Source organism: Mizuhopecten yessoensis, unplaced genomic scaffold (genome assembly GCF_002113885.1).
Source record: "Mizuhopecten yessoensis strain PY_sf001 unplaced genomic scaffold, ASM211388v2 scaffold7901, whole genome shotgun sequence".
Taxonomy (NCBI): Eukaryota; Metazoa; Mollusca; class Bivalvia; order Pectinida; family Pectinidae; genus Mizuhopecten; species Mizuhopecten yessoensis.
Genome location: NW_018407279.1, coordinates 339313 through 357951, shown reverse-complemented (window position 1 = coordinate 357951; position 18639 = coordinate 339313). Strand labels below are relative to the sequence as shown.

Below are 18639 nucleotides of genomic sequence, written 5' to 3'. Positions count from 1 at the left end.
TATGCCATCTATTGTTTACCGATCTTTATATCCTGAAATTGTCTAACACTCGAGTCTTTTATTATCAACAGCAAAGTAAACAATTCTCACAGAAATCGGTATAAAGTGAAAAAGAAGTAAATATTTTCAGTTGTAAAACCAGTCTTTCCTGCAGCACATAAAAACTAAATATGATTTAAATGTGCTCCGATGGATTTTTTTGTTTCATGTTTGTGTATCCAAATTTCTGAATGTTACAATAACCCTATCGTTATACTATACTTGTAAAATTACAGCACATCTCCCGGCATGCTTTCCTTCTTAAAGAATTAGATCGTGTGGGATGCAGATATCAGTTCATTTATCGACTCATTTCAAATTCCGGTATTACCGACTCTTTTTAAATCTCGGTATTACCGACTCATTTCAAGTCCTAGTATTACCGACACATTTGAAATCCCGGAATTACCGTCTCATTTCAAATCCCGGTATAACTTACTCATTTTAAATGCCGGTATTATCGACTCATTTCAAATCCTGGTATTACCGACTCATTTTAAATCCCGGTATTATCGACTCATTTCAAATCCCGGTATTACCGAATTGTTTTAAATCCCGGTATTACCGTCTCATTTTAAATCCCGGTATTACCGACTCATTTGAAATCCCGGTATTATCGACTCATTTGGAATCCCGGTATTACCGTCTCATTTTAAATCCCGGTATTACAGACTCATTTAAAATCCCGGTATTACCGTCTCATTTAAAATTCCGGTATTATCGACACATTTAAAATCCCGGTATTACCGACTCATTTAAAATTCCGGTATTATCGACACATTTAAAATCATGGTATTACCGACCCGTTTTAAATCCCGGTATTACAGACTCATTTTAAACCCCAATATAACCTACTCATTTGGAATCTCGGTATTATCGACTCATTTTAAATCCCGGTATTACCGACTCATTTGGAATCCCGGTATTAGCGACTCATTCGGAATCCCAGTATTACCGACTCATTCATTTTAAATCCCGGTATTACCGACTCATTTGGAATCCCGGTATTACCGACACATTTTAAATCCCGGTATTACCGACTTATTTTAAATCCCGGTATTACTGACTCATTTTAAATCCCGGTAGTATCGACTCGCTTTCAATACCAGTATTACCGACTCATCTGAAATGCCGGTATTACCGACTCATTCGGAATCCCAGTATTACCGACTCATTCGGAATCCCAGTATTACCGACTCATTTTGAATCCCGGTATTACCGACTCATTTTGAATCCCAGTATTACAGGCTCATTGAGAATCCCAGTATTACAGACTCATTCGGAATCCCAGTAATACAGACTCATTTGGAATCCCGGTATTACCGACTCATTTGAAATCCCGGTATTACCGACTCATTTGAAATCCCGGTATTACCGACTCATTTGAAATCCTGGTATTACAGACTCATTTGGAATCCCAGTCTATTGCAGACTCATTTGGAATCCCAGTCTATTACAGACTCATTTGGAATCCCAGTATTACATAATTATTCAGTATCCCAGTATAACATACTAATTTGGAGTCCAAGTATTACCGACACATTTTGAATCTGAGTAATACTGACTCATTTTTAATCTCGGTATTACCGACCCGTTTGAAATCCCGGTATTACCGACTCGTTTGAAATCCCGTAATTACCGACTCATTTGGAATCCCGGTATTACCGACACATTTTAAATCCCGTTATTACCGACACATTTTAAATCCCGTTATTACCGACTCATTTAAAATCCCGGTATTACCGTCACATTTTAAATTCCGGAGTTATTCTTTTCTTTTTTTCCATTTTCTTAATGTTTGAAAATGTTTTTACGTCAATTGTTACATTAAGATACACAGAAGCAGTTGAAATGACGATTAACGCTAGTTAGTGAAAACAACGGTAATGTCAGTTAACACAAAGGGGGATTTTTTTCGGGAACGGTCCAGGAAATGTTCCTGCATTGGAAATAAGTATTAATTGATGGGGTTTTATTTTATGATAAAATTATGTCGATTAAGCTGTATGTCGACTGTAATGACTGAACCCATGGTCACGTGGACATATGGTCACGTGGACAGCTTGTGATTGTTAATGTTTACGTGCCATACAAAATATGTGTTTGTCTTTTTAGAGAAACATACCATTTTCAAGCAATGCGAGGTTGGATTTTTATTCCGAATCTTTCCTGACTCTAAAATATTCCAAAATGTATAACGTTATGCAAGTATATCGATCTTTTATAGCCCAATATTTCCCATAATAGCAAAGTATCCCGTTCAGGCAACAAGAACCTACGCGACCTTGATAAAAGTTTGCGTTCTGTTTATAGATCCACGTGCTAGAAATGTTAACTTGTAAACAGACACAAAAAACTACATTGTACCTTTTTATAAAAATTACTGGAAGTGATGATTAGGTATCAAATGCATAGATATTTGACTAAAACTTTCCCGTTTAGTGTATATTAACGGTAGACATTAATAAATGATGTCAAGTATTTTGACGATTGTTCTCTTCCCAGCTTCAAAAGTCCGTGTACGTTATCTCAGCTTAGGAAGTCAGAGTACGATCCCTGTGTTACTTCTGTTTTCTTAAGTCAAATATTTTCTTTGGTTCACTGCAATCTTGTTTTTTTTCTATATAAATACTCGTAACCTGGTTTTTAACAACAGCAGCAGGAAGATGTGTAGACTGTAACAACTAGTCGGTGTGTTGTTAGCGAGAGATGACGTGATATTAACACTGCAAAGTGTGTCAGATCCTCTGTCTGTGTAACGAAACACATTTTATTAATTAAATAGTCCCAGCCTACTTTATTTACTTTCATTATAGCGAAAATGATGAAAGGAATTCTCTGAAGATAATTTTGGATTAAATTTGTTTTGTGGCAACCAATATTATTCCCCGGGATGGCTCTATAGATGGTGGGAACCAATGTTGTATGCGGGTTTACTTGGTAAACAGCAAGATGACTCGGTAGACAATGAGATGCCTACAAAACGCAGCGATGATTTGGTAGACGATTGGATGATTTGGTAGACGATTGGATGATTTGGTAGACGATTGGATGACTTGGAAACTGAAATGTGACTTGGTAGATGATCAGTTAGATGACTTGGTAGACGGTGAAATAATTTTGGAGATGATCTATTGACATGGAGGATAATCAGATGTTATTGAGGATGATAAGATGATTTTGCAGATAATCAGATGACTTGATAGATGATATAATGACTTGGTAGATGATCAGATGACTTGGTAGATGATTTGGTAGATGATCAGATGATTTGGTAGATGATCAGATGACTTGGTACATGATCAGATGATTTGGTAGACGATCATATAATTTGGTAGATGATCAGATGATTCTGTGAAATATCAGATGGTTTAGCAGTTGATTAGTTAGATGATCTGAAGAAATATTCTATATTTCCGTATTCATAGGTGGTACGTGTATTGTCATTGACACACCCTGGTTCTCTCGCAAACATACATTTTGTAATTAGGTTCAGTTTCCCTATATTTCCTGAGCTTCCCACACATTTCCTCCAATATGCCTGCGTTTCTCTATCTGTAACATGTACACAAATAAAAGTTTTATAATACACGTGTTTCCCACATGCGTGAGGGCTATCTGTAATGTTATGAAAGTGCAAGTGCTCAAAACTGAAAACTCCACAGCAATGTAGGTCTTCCAGCTGACACTTGACCCCTGGCCTTGTATTTTTAGCGAGAACGACCGTCTAATTTACTGTGACTCATCAAAACAGTCTATTTTCAGGTTTTTAAAACTGTAAATGTTCAATTTCGAATCTGGAATGTTTTCAAAACACGGCGCGGCCTTTCATTACAACAGGAAGACGATGTGAGTTCGGTTGTACTGATACTGTACAGAGATCTCATAGAGAAACTCTTAAGGATCCCGTACCCTCTGCCAAACACTGTAACTAAAATTTAAAAACTTTTAAAATCAATATGGCAAGTTTTTTAAACAAATCCAACTGTATGCCTTGCGGAACTTTTTTGATACGAAAACAAAATAAAATAAAATTGAAATATTAAAAAAATAGAATAAACAAAAGTCTTTTGAGAGTTAAATGCAACGAGGCAAGACCGGGGTCTCTGTTCATGAAACCGTTTTCATGCTCAGATATATAATAGGTTATTGTCACACCTTTAGCGTGTATTCTATGTTCAAACCAACTACCTCTTAACTCGCGTAAATCATGTGAAACGGTCCACAGAAAAAGGAAATATTGAAAAGAAATTGGGCTTTAATACATTTGAAAACTTTTTCAAAATGATCGACAAAATGTGAATGTCTTCTAATTAATCACCGGAACAAGAAATTGGGTCTCATCACTGAATCTGAGTTTGAGCATGAAAACGGTTTTATGAATGCTCACAACGCGATCGCTTTCAACAGCGTTAACGGAACTGGTTGACCCGCGATAGTCTCATGAACCAGTCACACTGCGGTTATATCGAACGCGAAATTAATGGGAGATTACTGAGTATACGAAAAACAACAATGGAACTCTCTAGTGTTTCGTCTGCAGTGGAACGGGAGTCTTTAAATAAGGACTTCTTGATGTAAGTATATGTTAGATCCACCTTTTCAAGGTGGGTTTTTTTGTGGTAATGCGCCGTATCTATAATTACAAACAGATCATCGACCGCGACACTCTAGCCTTTACCTTACTGTTTTAGATATAACACTTATTAAGGTTCCCTGACCCACCCCAAGCAAACATTAGAGAGTTCCATTGTAGTTTTTCATCCAAAAGGTAACCTGCCCTTAATTTGTTTTAGATATTGTTGGAATGTTGTTTCTAACCCCTAAACACATGGGTGATAATACAAAGTTACTATGTGAAGATTTCAAATAAGAAAGTCTGTTTTGAAAAAAATGCACTATATGATCATATGTATAGATGTAAGATATATAGCGTTTAATTCATTGTTTCGTATCGAAAAGGAAACGCCGATTAAAAGACAGACATTGTTACATTTTATTTCAGCAAAGAGAAGTTATCTGGAAATGTGTCAAATGAACGTCCTTAGATGACCTTAGCTGTTAATAGGACTTAAACAATATAAAACTAAAACCAAGCGTCAGACGAGAGTCGATTAATTGAGTTAACTTTTATAAATAGAACAGTATATTGTCTAATAAGCCAATATAACTACAACATACACATCATACCAGTGGGATAGGAAGACGGGCTACGAGTTATTTTACTAAATTCCTTTCCCAAATCTGCGTTATTTCAGGTCAATTTTTATTATAACCGCCTGTTTGCAAGGCGATTCGTTTAATTACCTGCTGTCATTAGGTAACATACAGGTTTTTTAGTACAACAGTGTAATTAGTGAAGTTCGATTATTTGCTACAACTAATAGCACAGAAGGGATGTGCTGCACCTTGTATTTGGATTATGACAATTTAACACCATTGTCCATGGTGAGTGTTTAAGGCGTCTGACCGTCTGCTACCACTAGTTCTCCACCACTGGGTCACTGTGGCCAAGTGTTTAGGGCGTCTGCCGTCTGTTACCCCTAGTTATCCACCACTGGTCGCGTCTGACCGTCTGCTACCACTAGTTCTCCACCACTGGGTCACTGTGGCCAAGTGTTTAAGGCGTCTGACCGTCTGCTACCCCTAGTTATCCACCACTGGGTCACTGTGGCCAAGGGTTTAAGGCGTCTGACCGTCTGCTACCCCTAGATCTCCACCACTTGGTCACTGTGGCCAAGTGTTTAAGGCGTCTGACCGTCTGCTACCACTAGATCTCCACCACTGGGACGCGTCTGACCGTCTGCTACCACTAGCTCTCCACCACTGGGTCGCGGGTTTGAGGCCTACGTAGGAAAGTCGCCCGACACTGGGCGCAGGTGGGTGGTTTTTCTCCGGGTACTCCGGCTTTCCTCCACCACAACCTCACACGTCCTTAATGGCGAATAGTTGTTAATAGGACGTAAAACACAAACAAACCAAAATAATGGGCTTGGATGTTACCACCAATAGCCCAGGTGTATTGGATGTGTATCGACATACCACCATTCTGTGGTTGATTTACACATATATGTGAATTGTGATCGAGGACGCTCCTTTCAGACGTTTATCGGGCAAAATATATACAGGTTAACATAACCTCAGTAAGCACGAAAAGTTTCATGACTGCAAATTTCATGCAATTTAATTAGACAAGTTTCAAGTTTTTTATTTACCAAATGCAATACAGCATATAGGTTATACAGTTACATCACACATGGTTCATAATAAAGTACAATATACAAGATGGCGGAGGATAATTCATGGTTCACATTTAACATATAGATTTTTTACTGACCCACAAGGGCTTTTCTTACACATAACTATAATGCATCGCAGATTTATATACAGTACCTGGCTCTGTTAGAAAGTATCATAAATAAATCTTTTATCAAAAATGACTGTCATAAGTACAAAATTTAAGATGAAAGTACAGTATCATGAATACAAAATTAGGTCTTAAGGAGCTATAACAATGAAGTATGTTAGCAACCATTTTCTATTAATATCGGACATTTTGAATACCCATGACAACCAACCGTCATTGTAACACCGATGTATAGATCTTGTCTTATAAATCTCCAAATGTAAATAGCAGTTTTTGATCGGTATGTGATGGTATCTTCTGTGTAATCTGTAGCGTTAGTTAACTGTTACGTATCTATCTAAACAAACACTACAGACATTGAAGTGAAGAAATAGCTCAATCAAACTTGTGTATGACTGGTACATTTAATTAAAACCTACTTCAAGCAGATCCGGTGATAAAAGTTTGAAATGTCAGGATTCAAAGGATACACGTTCACTTAACTGCTAACGAGCATGGCGCCTTGAAGCATGTACATTGAAATTAAGTTTGGTCATTAATCGTTAAATCACGCAATTTAAAACTAAAATTTAAACAGCATGGCCATGGTTTAGAGTACTAAACATCTATAGTGTATGTAGACCACATACACGTGCCTTGTGACTTGTGTCGTGTTCGCTTAACTTAGGAGCAACATCGAAGTCCTAACGTCAAATTCAACTCTTATGTCAACTATAACCTTGAACCCAAACGTCCAACTCACCTGTTTATATCAAACTTTAACCTTGAACCCTAACGTCAAACCCGACTCTTCATATCAAAATTTAACCTCTAACCCTAACGTCAAACCCAATTGTGCATGTCAAACTTTAATCTTGAACCCTAACGTCAAACCCAACTGTTCATGTCAAACTTTAACCTTGAACCCTAACGTCACAACGATGTGTTGATGTCAAACTTTAACCTTGAACCCTAACGTCAAACCCAACTGTTCATGTCAAACTTAAACCTTGAACCCTAACGTCAAACCAAATCCTTCATGTCAACTTTAATCTTGAACCCTAACGTCAAACCCAACCCTTCATGTCAACTTTAACCTTGAACCCTAACGTCAAACCCAACCCTTCATGTCAACTTTAATCTTGAACCCTAACGTCAAACCCAGCCCTTCATGTCAACATTAATATTGAACCTTAACGTCAAACCCAACCCTTCATTTCAACTTTAACCTTGAACCCTAACGTCAAACCCAACCCTTCATGTCAACTTTAATCTTGAACCCTAACGTCAAACCCAGCCCTTCATGTCAACATTAATCTTGAACCTTAACGTCAAACCCAACCCTTCATTTCAACTTTAACCTTGAACCCTAACGTCAAACCCAACCCTTCATGTCAACTTTAATCTTGAACCCTAACGTCAAACCCAACCCTTCATATCAACTTTAACCTTGAACCCTAACGTCAAACCCAACCCTTAATGTCAACTTTAATCTTGAACCCTAACGTCAAACCCAACCCTTCATGTCAACTTTAACCTTGAACCCTAACGTCAAACCCAACCCTTCAAATCAACTTTAACCTTGAACCTTAACGTCAAACCCAACCCTTCATGTCAACTTTAACTTTGAACCCTAACGTCAAACCCAACCCTTCATGTCAACTTTAACCTTGAACCCTTACGTCAAACCCAACCCTTCATGTGAACTTTAACCTTGAACCCTAACGTCAAACCCAACCCTTCATGTCAACTTTAACCTTGAACCCTAACGTCAAACCCACATGTTTAACTCAAACTTAAACCAAGACTTCTTACGTCAAACACACCCGGGTCGTCAATGCAGAACAATCTGTTAGTCCGTTTCGTAACTTTTTGGGGTATAAAACTTGGCGGACCTGCAAATGGTCAAGGCTCGCCTTCGATTACTAGGTCCGTTCTTAGTTCATTAACGAACAACTCTGGTCCAACCAGTCTAACCGTCTGTATTACATTATACGAAGGCGGCCCTGTTTATGTCAAACATCTTTATTCAAACCCGATTTGTTCCTGTTAAACTTTAGACTTCAACACTAGCGTCAAACCCAACTGGCCGTGTCAAACTTACTGGCGGCAGACAGTTTGTGATTTTACTGAAGACATATTATAGTTTGTACATCAACATATAAACACGTACATATTATATTGACGACTTTTTGATGAAGACATTATAAAGCTGATTATCATTGTGACAAAATAAGACAAGAGACGTCACGCGTTTTATGAGCTTAACGCCCGATACGTAATGGGGGTTATGGAAGGATCTTATCTTTATTAATAGCATGGAAGTGTAAGGCAGTAACGTGGATCTATATTAAGCTCATTACTCGTCATGTCAGTCGCGGGTTCGTTAGCAGCAGATGTAAGGATCATTTTGATTGTGTATCAGGATCGGTTTCATTATCAAGGTCGTTTACGTAATTCACGATAACGATGTTGTCAGTATAAAGTACATAGAACTGGGATACCATAGACACAGCTAAAATAATAGAACAATAATAATAATAATAATAATGATAATAAACTTTATTTATTGAGGATAAAATACATGTTTAGCCAAAGGCTAATCTTCCACATGGTCCTCTTGTTAGTAAAATACATTTGTTAGATAAAATAACATCGATCACGGACTTCACACTATACGAATAAACAAAGAAAGTTCGAAATATTGAATTCTAAAAATCTTGAAATCTAGTACTGAGGTATGCTGATACAGGTACTAAAGGGATCTTCCTAATTTGTGTATAAGTAGCGGAACTGGACTCGGTCAATCGTCGGCGACCAGGTAGCTCAATATAGTAGAGCGACTGTCTAGAGTTCGGAGGGTCCCGGGTTCGAACCCCGGTCTTGCCGTTGCGTTTCTCTTTCTCCTGTTACAAAGTCGGCGCCGAACGAAATATACCCATGAAAGGTGGTATAGAGTTTCGTGTGTCTACTGGGTCGAATACTTTGTGGAAGGAGGAGGGAATGTAGCGGAACTGGACTGGGTCGATCGTCGGCAACCAGGTAGGTCTACTGGTTAGAGCATCCGTCTAGAGTTCGGAGGGTCCCGGGTTAGACCCCCGTTTAATTTTCTCCTGTTACATGCAAATCTCTATTCCCTTGTCTATGTCTAAATTGCATAACGATTTTTTTTTTACGACTTCAATTATATCATCGGTTTAAGTTGTCAGTTTCGCATCTTTTTGAATCATACTCCCTATGCCCATTGGATTTTTCATTTGGGAAACGTCGTGTCCGGTATATTTCTATAAGTGGTGACTGAAAGAACTTGTCTGTCTAATAAGATATTTACAGAGCATACGGGGTATTTCTTCAATGTTCCTTTAATAATGGTGCATGTTGGGTAATTTGTCAACTTTCCCTAAATAACTTGTTTACGAAGCGCGCCAGGTAATTATGGAGGACTTTGTGTTATAAGAACGACCGTTTTATTTAGTACAACACTCTCACTGATAACTCTATGTAATTGCTTTACACGCGTATTTTAATTCAGTACAAGACAGCCTCTCGAGAATTCGGGGTTGTCTACATGATTTATAATGAGAAACTATTTTGAGTACATTATTTAAGACGCCCATAATACATTCAATTGTATAAACAATAAAGAGACATATCACGTGCAGATGTGCCTCGTGATCTGTGTCAATCTGAAATATCCCTGCCGTTACTCAGCGTGTTGTTCTCTATAATGCCTTCTGCATGGTTCCGACACTCTCCTTAGTTGTCCAATAATAGATGGATCACAAATACCTGTTGTATCGGTTATATGATTGCTCTCCTGTGCCAGTTACCCCCCTTTGCTTTACATCCGTTCTCCTGTACCAGTTACGTTACCTCTGGGGTCAACAAATGACCCTCACATTGTGGACACATACAAGTTTATCATGATTCACACATACAGTGTATATCGATTCAATCTTTTTCATCTCTGCCAAATAGTTTTCACTCCTGGCTATCAAAATATTCAAGTATTGCAATCACACCACTCGTTCCAATAACGCTATCTGGTGAGAATCACATTGGGACTGTGCCACGTACAATAAGGTTTGAGTAGAACGGTAATACAGTAGATCCACCTCGTACCAACCAACTTCAGTTTCAAATTCCAATAGCAAAGAAAATTTAAACATGCTTCTTTACACATGCATACGGGCAGCTTTTAGCTATCGGTCACATGAACGGTCCTTAGAAACAGGATCTTCGCAACTGTTCACACGACTCAATTGTGAAGACCGGATCCTGATACCTAGAGGTCACGTGACCAGATTATGGCGATAAACTGCTTTGGAATGTCGTGTGCTTCGACTGAAGAGGCAGAATCTGCACAATTATAATTTACGAAACAAAACCGTAGAGTCTGAATCTTTTTGTTATATATCACGTGACTAATCTCTCCGGGCAGGATCGTCGCAATTAAAGGTCACGTGACCGAACCATATACAGCATCTCTGCGCTGTCATGCATGAAGGTCATGTGATTATTGCGTAAATTCATCGTTATAGTTAACGTGACCAAATTGCAGGCATGATATCTGCTATATATATATATCTGTTATAGTCCCTGCAGGTAGGGCGTAAGAATTGTACCTGCTGCCCCATTGCATGATCGTAAGAGGCGACTAAATTTGGGATCTTATCTTTTCTCTTCTTTTTAAACAACTTCCTAATGTCTCCCTTGACAATGCCTCACTTTTGGCCGTTAGTTGAGCGTTCGTCCATGCGAGGAAGATTTTGGGTTCTGTCTCCTGTCCGAGACAAACCAGATTCTGTTAACATGATAGTTTCTACTCCTGCTTAACGCTCAGCGTTTATGGAGTGGGACTACTGGTTCGCCCGATGTCAGTATAACGTGACCGGGTGGGGTCTCCTGCTGGGTGTCTTCGGCAGTATGTTTCAGTGAGGTAGCACTATAAAGTCGGCATCAGTTCCGTGCTATCACAAGGAGACAAACACGAACATATCACAGCTCCCTAAAACACACATGCATACACTAAACGCATGCATCTTGCACACAGGGGAGGCCTTCCTTAAATGACCATCACTGTTGATAGGACGTTAAAGAATACTAAACCAAACCAACCATAACCAGCTGCTGTTTATAAGTCGCATGACCTATCAGCCGAGACAGCAGTCAGTCACGTTGTAATAGACACTGTATTTGTGACTGTACAGCTGGCAGGGTTACTTGGTGCGTTGTCGTGTTCTTCACTTCTTACAACATCACGTATCGTGTGTACGATTACGTAACACTGACAATAGCACGCGACGTGGCACAGATATTAGTAATTGACACGTAAAACGCGTGTTAACGACTTGTAATAGTTGGCGAGCTATTTAGGAGTGTGAACATTAACACATCTGGACGTGTACCACCTAGACACGTATTGTAATACTGTCAGTATATCACTGTACCACCTAGACACTATAACTCACGTATTGTATACTGTCAGTACATCACTTTATCACCTAGACACTATAACTCACGGATTGTAATACTGTCAGTACATCACTGTATCACCTAGACACTATAACTCACGTATCGTATACTGTCAGTACATCACTGTATCACATAGACACAAAAACTCACGTATTGTATACTGTCAGTACATCACTTTATCACCTAGACCCTATAACTCACGTATTGTAATACTGTCAGTATATGACTGTACCACCTAGACACTATAACTCACGTATTCTATACTGTCAGTATATCACTGTACCACCTAGACAATATAACTCAAGTATTGTATACTGTCAGTATATCACTCTACCACCTAGACACTATAACTCACGTATTGTATACTTTCAATATATCACTGTATTACCTAGACACTATAACTCACGTATTGTATACTTTCAATATATCACTGTATTACCTAGACACTATAACTCACGTATTGTATACAGTCAGTACATCACTGTACCACCTAGACACTATACCTCACGTATTGTATACTGTCAGTACATCACTTTATCACCTAGACACTATAACTCACGGATTGTAATACTGTCAGTACATCACTGTATCACCTAGACACTATAACTCACGTATCGTATACTGTCAGTACATCACTGTACCACCTAGACACTATATCTCACGTATTGTATACTGTCAGTACATCACTTTATCACCTAGACCCTATAACTCACGTATTGTAATACTGTCAGTACATCCCTGTACCACCTAGACACTATAACTCACGTATATAGACACTGTATTTGTGACTGTACAGCTGGCAGGGTTACTTGGTGCGTTGTCGTGTTCTTCACTTCTTACAACATCACGTATCGTGTGTACGATTACGTAACACTGACAATAGCAAGCGACGTGGCACAGATATTAGTAATTGACACGTAAAACGCGTGTTAACGACTTGTAATAGTTGGCGAGCTATTTAGGAGTGTGAACATTATCACATCTGGACGTGTACCACCTAGACACGTATTGTAATACTGTCAGTACATCACTGTATCACCTAGACACTATAACTCACGTATCGTATACTGTCAGTACATCACTGTATCACATAGACACTATAACTCACGTATTGTATACTGTCAGTATATCACTGTATTACCTAGACACTATAACTCATGTATTGTATACTGTCAATATATCACTGTATTACCTAGACACTATAACTCACGTATTGCATACTGTCAGTATATCACTGTACCACCTAGACAATATAACTCAAGTATTGTATACTGTCAGTATATCACTGTACCACCTACACACTATAACTCACGTATTGTAATACTGTCAGTATATCACTGTATCACCTAGACACTATAACTCAAGTATTGTATACTGTCAGTATATCACTGTACCACCTATACACTATAACTCACGTATTGTATACTGTCAGTATATCACTGTATTACCTAGACACTATAACTCACGTATTGTATACTGTCAATATATCACTGTACCACCTAGACACTATAACTCAGGTATTGTAATACTGTCAGTACATCACTGTCCCCCCTAGGCACTATAACTCACGTATTGTAATACTGTCAGTATAGCACTGTACCACCTAGACACTATAACTCACGTATTGTATACTGTCAATATATCACTGTATTACCTAGACACTATAACTCACGTATTGTATACTGTCAGTATATCACTGTACCACCTAGACACTATAACTCACGTATTGTAATACTGTCAGTATATCACTGTACCACCTAGACACTATAACTCACGTATTGTAATACTGTCAGTATATCACTGTACCACCTAGACACTATAACTCACGTATTGTAATACTGTCAGTATATCACTGTACCACCTAGACACTATAACTCACGTATTGTAATACTGTCAGTATATCACTGTACCACCTAGACACTATAACTCACGTATTGTAATACTGTCAGTATATCACTGTACCACCTAGACACTATAACTCACGTATTGTAATACTGTCAGTATATCACTGTACCACCTAGACACTATAACTCACGTATTGTAATACTGTCAGTATATCACTGTACCACCTAGACACTATAACTCACGTATTGTAATACTGTCAGTATATCACTGTACCACCTAGACACTATAACTCACGTATTGTAATACTGTCAGTATATCACTGTACCACCTAGACACTATAACTCACGTATTGTAATACTGTCAGTATATCACTGTACCACCTAGACACTATAACTCACGTATTGTAATACTGTCAGTATATCACTGTACCACCTAGACACTATAACTCACGTATTGTAATACTGTCAGTATATCACTGTACCACCTAGACACTATAACTCACGTATTGTAATACTGTCAGTATATCACTGTACCACCTAGACACTATAACTCACGTATTGTAATACTGTCAGTATATCACTGTACCACCTAGACACTATAACTCACGTATTGTAATACTGTCAGTATATCACTGTACCACCTAGACACTATAACTCACGTATTGTAATACTGTCAGTATATCACTGTACCACCTAGACACTATAACTCACGTATTGTAATACTGTCAGTATATCACTGTACCACCTAGACACTATAACTCACGTATTGTAATACTGTCAGTATATCACTGTACCACCTAGACACTATAACTCACGTATTGTAATACTGTCAGTATATCACTGTACCACCTAGACACTATAACTCACGTATTGTAATACTGTCAGTATATCACTGTACCACCTAGACACTATAACTCACGTATTGTAATACTGTCAGTATATCACTGTACCACCTAGACACTATAACTCACGTATTGTAATACTGTCAGTATATCACTGTACCACCTAGACACTATAACTCACGTATTGTAATACTGTCAGTATATCACTGTACCACCTAGACACTATAACTCACGTATTGTAATACTGTCAGTATATCACTGTACCACCTAGACACTATAACTCACGTATTGTAATACTGTCAGTATATCACTGTACCACCTAGACACTATAACTCACGTATTGTAATACTGTCAGTATATCACTGTACCACCTAGACACTATAACTCACGTATTGTAATACTGTCAGTATATCACTGTACCACCTAGACACTATAACTCACGTATTGTAATACTGTCAGTATATCACTGTACCACCTAGACACTATAACTCACGTATTGTAATACTGTCAGTATATCACTGTACCACCTAGACACTATAACTCACGTATTGTAATACTGTCAGTATATCACTGTACCACCTAGACACTATAACTCACGTATTGTAATACTGTCAGTATATCACTGTACCACCTAGACACTATAACTCACGTATTGTAATACTGTCAGTATATCACTGTACCACCTAGACACTATAACTCACGTATTGTAATACTGTCAGTATATCACTGTACCACCTAGACACTATAACTCACGTATTGTAATACTGTCAGTATATCACTGTACCACCTAGACACTATAACTCACGTATTGTAATACTGTCAGTATATCACTGTACCACCTAGACACTATAACTCACGTATTGTAATACTGTCAGTATATCACTGTACCACCTAGACACTATAACTCACGTATTGTAATACTGTCAGTATATCACTGTACCACCTAGACACTATAACTCACGTATTGTAATACTGTCAGTATATCACTGTACCACCTAGACACTATAACTCACGTATTGTAATACTGTCAGTATATCACTGTACCACCTAGACACTATAACTCACGTATTGTAATACTGTCAGTATATCACTGTACCACCTAGACACTATAACTCACGTATTGTAATACTGTCAGTATATCACTGTACCACCTAGACACTATAACTCACGTATTGTAATACTGTCAGTATATCACTGTACCACCTAGACACTATAACTCACGTATTGTAATACTGTCAGTATATCACTGTACCACCTAGACACTATAACTCACGTATTGTAATACTGTCAGTATATCACTGTACCACCTAGACACTATAACTCACGTATTGTAATACTGTCAGTATATCACTGTACCACCTAGACACTATAACTCACGTATTGTAATACTGTCAGTATATCACTGTACCACCTAGACACTATAACTCACGTATTGTAATACTGTCAGTATATCACTGTACCACCTAGACACTATAACTCACGTATTGTAATACTGTCAGTATATCACTGTACCACCTAGACACTATAACTCACGTATTGTAATACTGTCAGTATATCACTGTACCACCTAGACACTATAACTCACGTATTGTAATACTGTCAGTATATCACTGTACCACCTAGACACTATAACTCACGTATTGTAATACTGTCAGTATATCACTGTACCACCTAGACACTATAACTCACGTATTGTAATACTGTCAGTATATCACTGTACCACCTAGACACTATAACTCACGTATTGTAATACTGTCAGTATATCACTGTACCACCTAGACACTATAACTCACGTATTGTAATACTGTCAGTATATCACTGTACCACCTAGACACTATAACTCACGTATTGTAATACTGTCAGTATATCACTGTACCACCTAGACACTATAACTCACGTATTGTAATACTGTCAGTATATCACTGTACCACCTAGACACTATAACTCACGTATTGTAATACTGTCAGTATATCACTGTACCACCTAGACACTATAACTCACGTATTGTAATACTGTCAGTATATCACTGTACCACCTAGACACTATAACTCACGTATTGTAATACTGTCAGTATATCACTGTACCACCTAGACACTATAACTCACGTATTGTAATACTGTCAGTATATCACTGTACCACCTAGACACTATAACTCACGTATTGTAATACTGTCAGTATATCACTGTACCACCTAGACACTATAACTCACGTATTGTAATACTGTCAGTATATCACTGTACCACCTAGACACTATAACTCACGTATTGTAATACTGTCAGTATATCACTGTACCACCTAGACACTATAACTCACGTATTGTAATACTGTCAGTATATCACTGTACCACCTAGACACTATAACTCACGTATTGTAATACTGTCAGTATATCACTGTACCACCTAGACACTATAACTCACGTATTGTAATACTGTCAGTATATCACTGTACCACCTAGACACTATAACTCACGTATTGTAATACTGTCAGTATATCACTGTACCACCTAGACACTATAACTCACGTATTGTAATACTGTCAGTATATCACTGTACCACCTAGACACTATAACTCACGTATTGTAATACTGTCAGTATATCACTGTACCACCTAGACACTATAACTCACGTATTGTAATACTGTCAGTATATCACTGTACCACCTAGACACTATAACTCACGTATTGTAATACTGTCAGTATATCACTGTACCACCTAGACACTATAACTCACGTATTGTAATACTGTCAGTATATCACTGTACCACCTAGACACTATAACTCACGTATTGTAATACTGTCAGTATATCACTGTACCACCTAGACACTATAACTCACGTATTGTAATACTGTCAGTATATCACTGTACCACCTAGACACTATAACTCACGTATTGTAATACTGTCAGTATATCACTGTACCACCTAGACACTATAACTCACGTATTGTAATACTGTCAGTATATCACTGTACCACCTAGACACTATAACTCACGTATTGTAATACTGTCAGTATATCACTGTACCACCTAGACACTATAACTCACGTATTGTAATACTGTCAGTATATCACTGTACCACCTAGACACTATAACTCACGTATTGTAATACTGTCAGTATATCACTGTACCACCTAGACACTATAACTCACGTATTGTAATACTGTCAGTATATCACTGTACCACCTAGACACTATAACTCACGTATTGTAATACTGTCAGTATATCACTGTACCACCTAGACACTATAACTCACGTATTGTAATACTGTCAGTATATCACTGTACCACCTAGACACTATAACTCACGTATTGTAATACTGTCAGTATATCACTGTACCACCTAGACACTATAACTCACGTATTGTAATACTGTCAGTATATCACTGTACCACCTAGACACTATAACTCACGTATTGTAATACTGTCAGTATATCACTGTACCACCTAGACACTATAACTCACGTATTGTAATACTGTCAGTATATCACTGTACCACCTAGACACTATAACTCACGTATTGTAATACTGTCAGTATATCACTGTACCACCTAGACACTATAACTCACGTATTGTAATACTGTTAGTATATCACTGTATCACCTAGACACTATAACTCACGTATTGTAATACTGTCAGTATATCACTGTAGCACCTAGACACTATAACTCACGTATTGTAATACTTTCAGCATATCACTGTACCACCTAGACACTATAACTCACGTATTGTAATACTTTCAGCATTTCACTGTACCACCTAGACACTATAACTCACGTACTGTAATACTGTCAGTATATCAATGTATCACCTAGACACTATAACTCACGTATTGTAATACTGTAAGTATATCACTGTATCACCTACTCACTATAACTCACGTATTGTAATACTGTCAGTATATCACTGTATCAACGGGATCAATCCTTTGTTTGGTATGTTTGCATTACTCTCGAACTATTTTATCATTTTGTTATACATTACAAATTTTATTTCTCTTAATGATTATATATTATTTGATAGGGATTGAATCCGGATTTATTCAATGTTCATGCAAGTAAGAACATGGGAGTTGGGTTGGGGGAGGGGGGTGGGGGGTGG

The 18639-nt window shown here is 38.0% G+C and overlaps 1 protein-coding gene across 1 annotated transcript in view; it reads left to right on the top strand.

The window, feature by feature from the left end:
* Nucleotides 1–18639, top strand: part of LOC110454496 — a 32595-nt gene that overhangs the window by 202 nt on the left and 13754 nt on the right. The gene's annotated exons all lie outside the window — the stretch shown is intronic.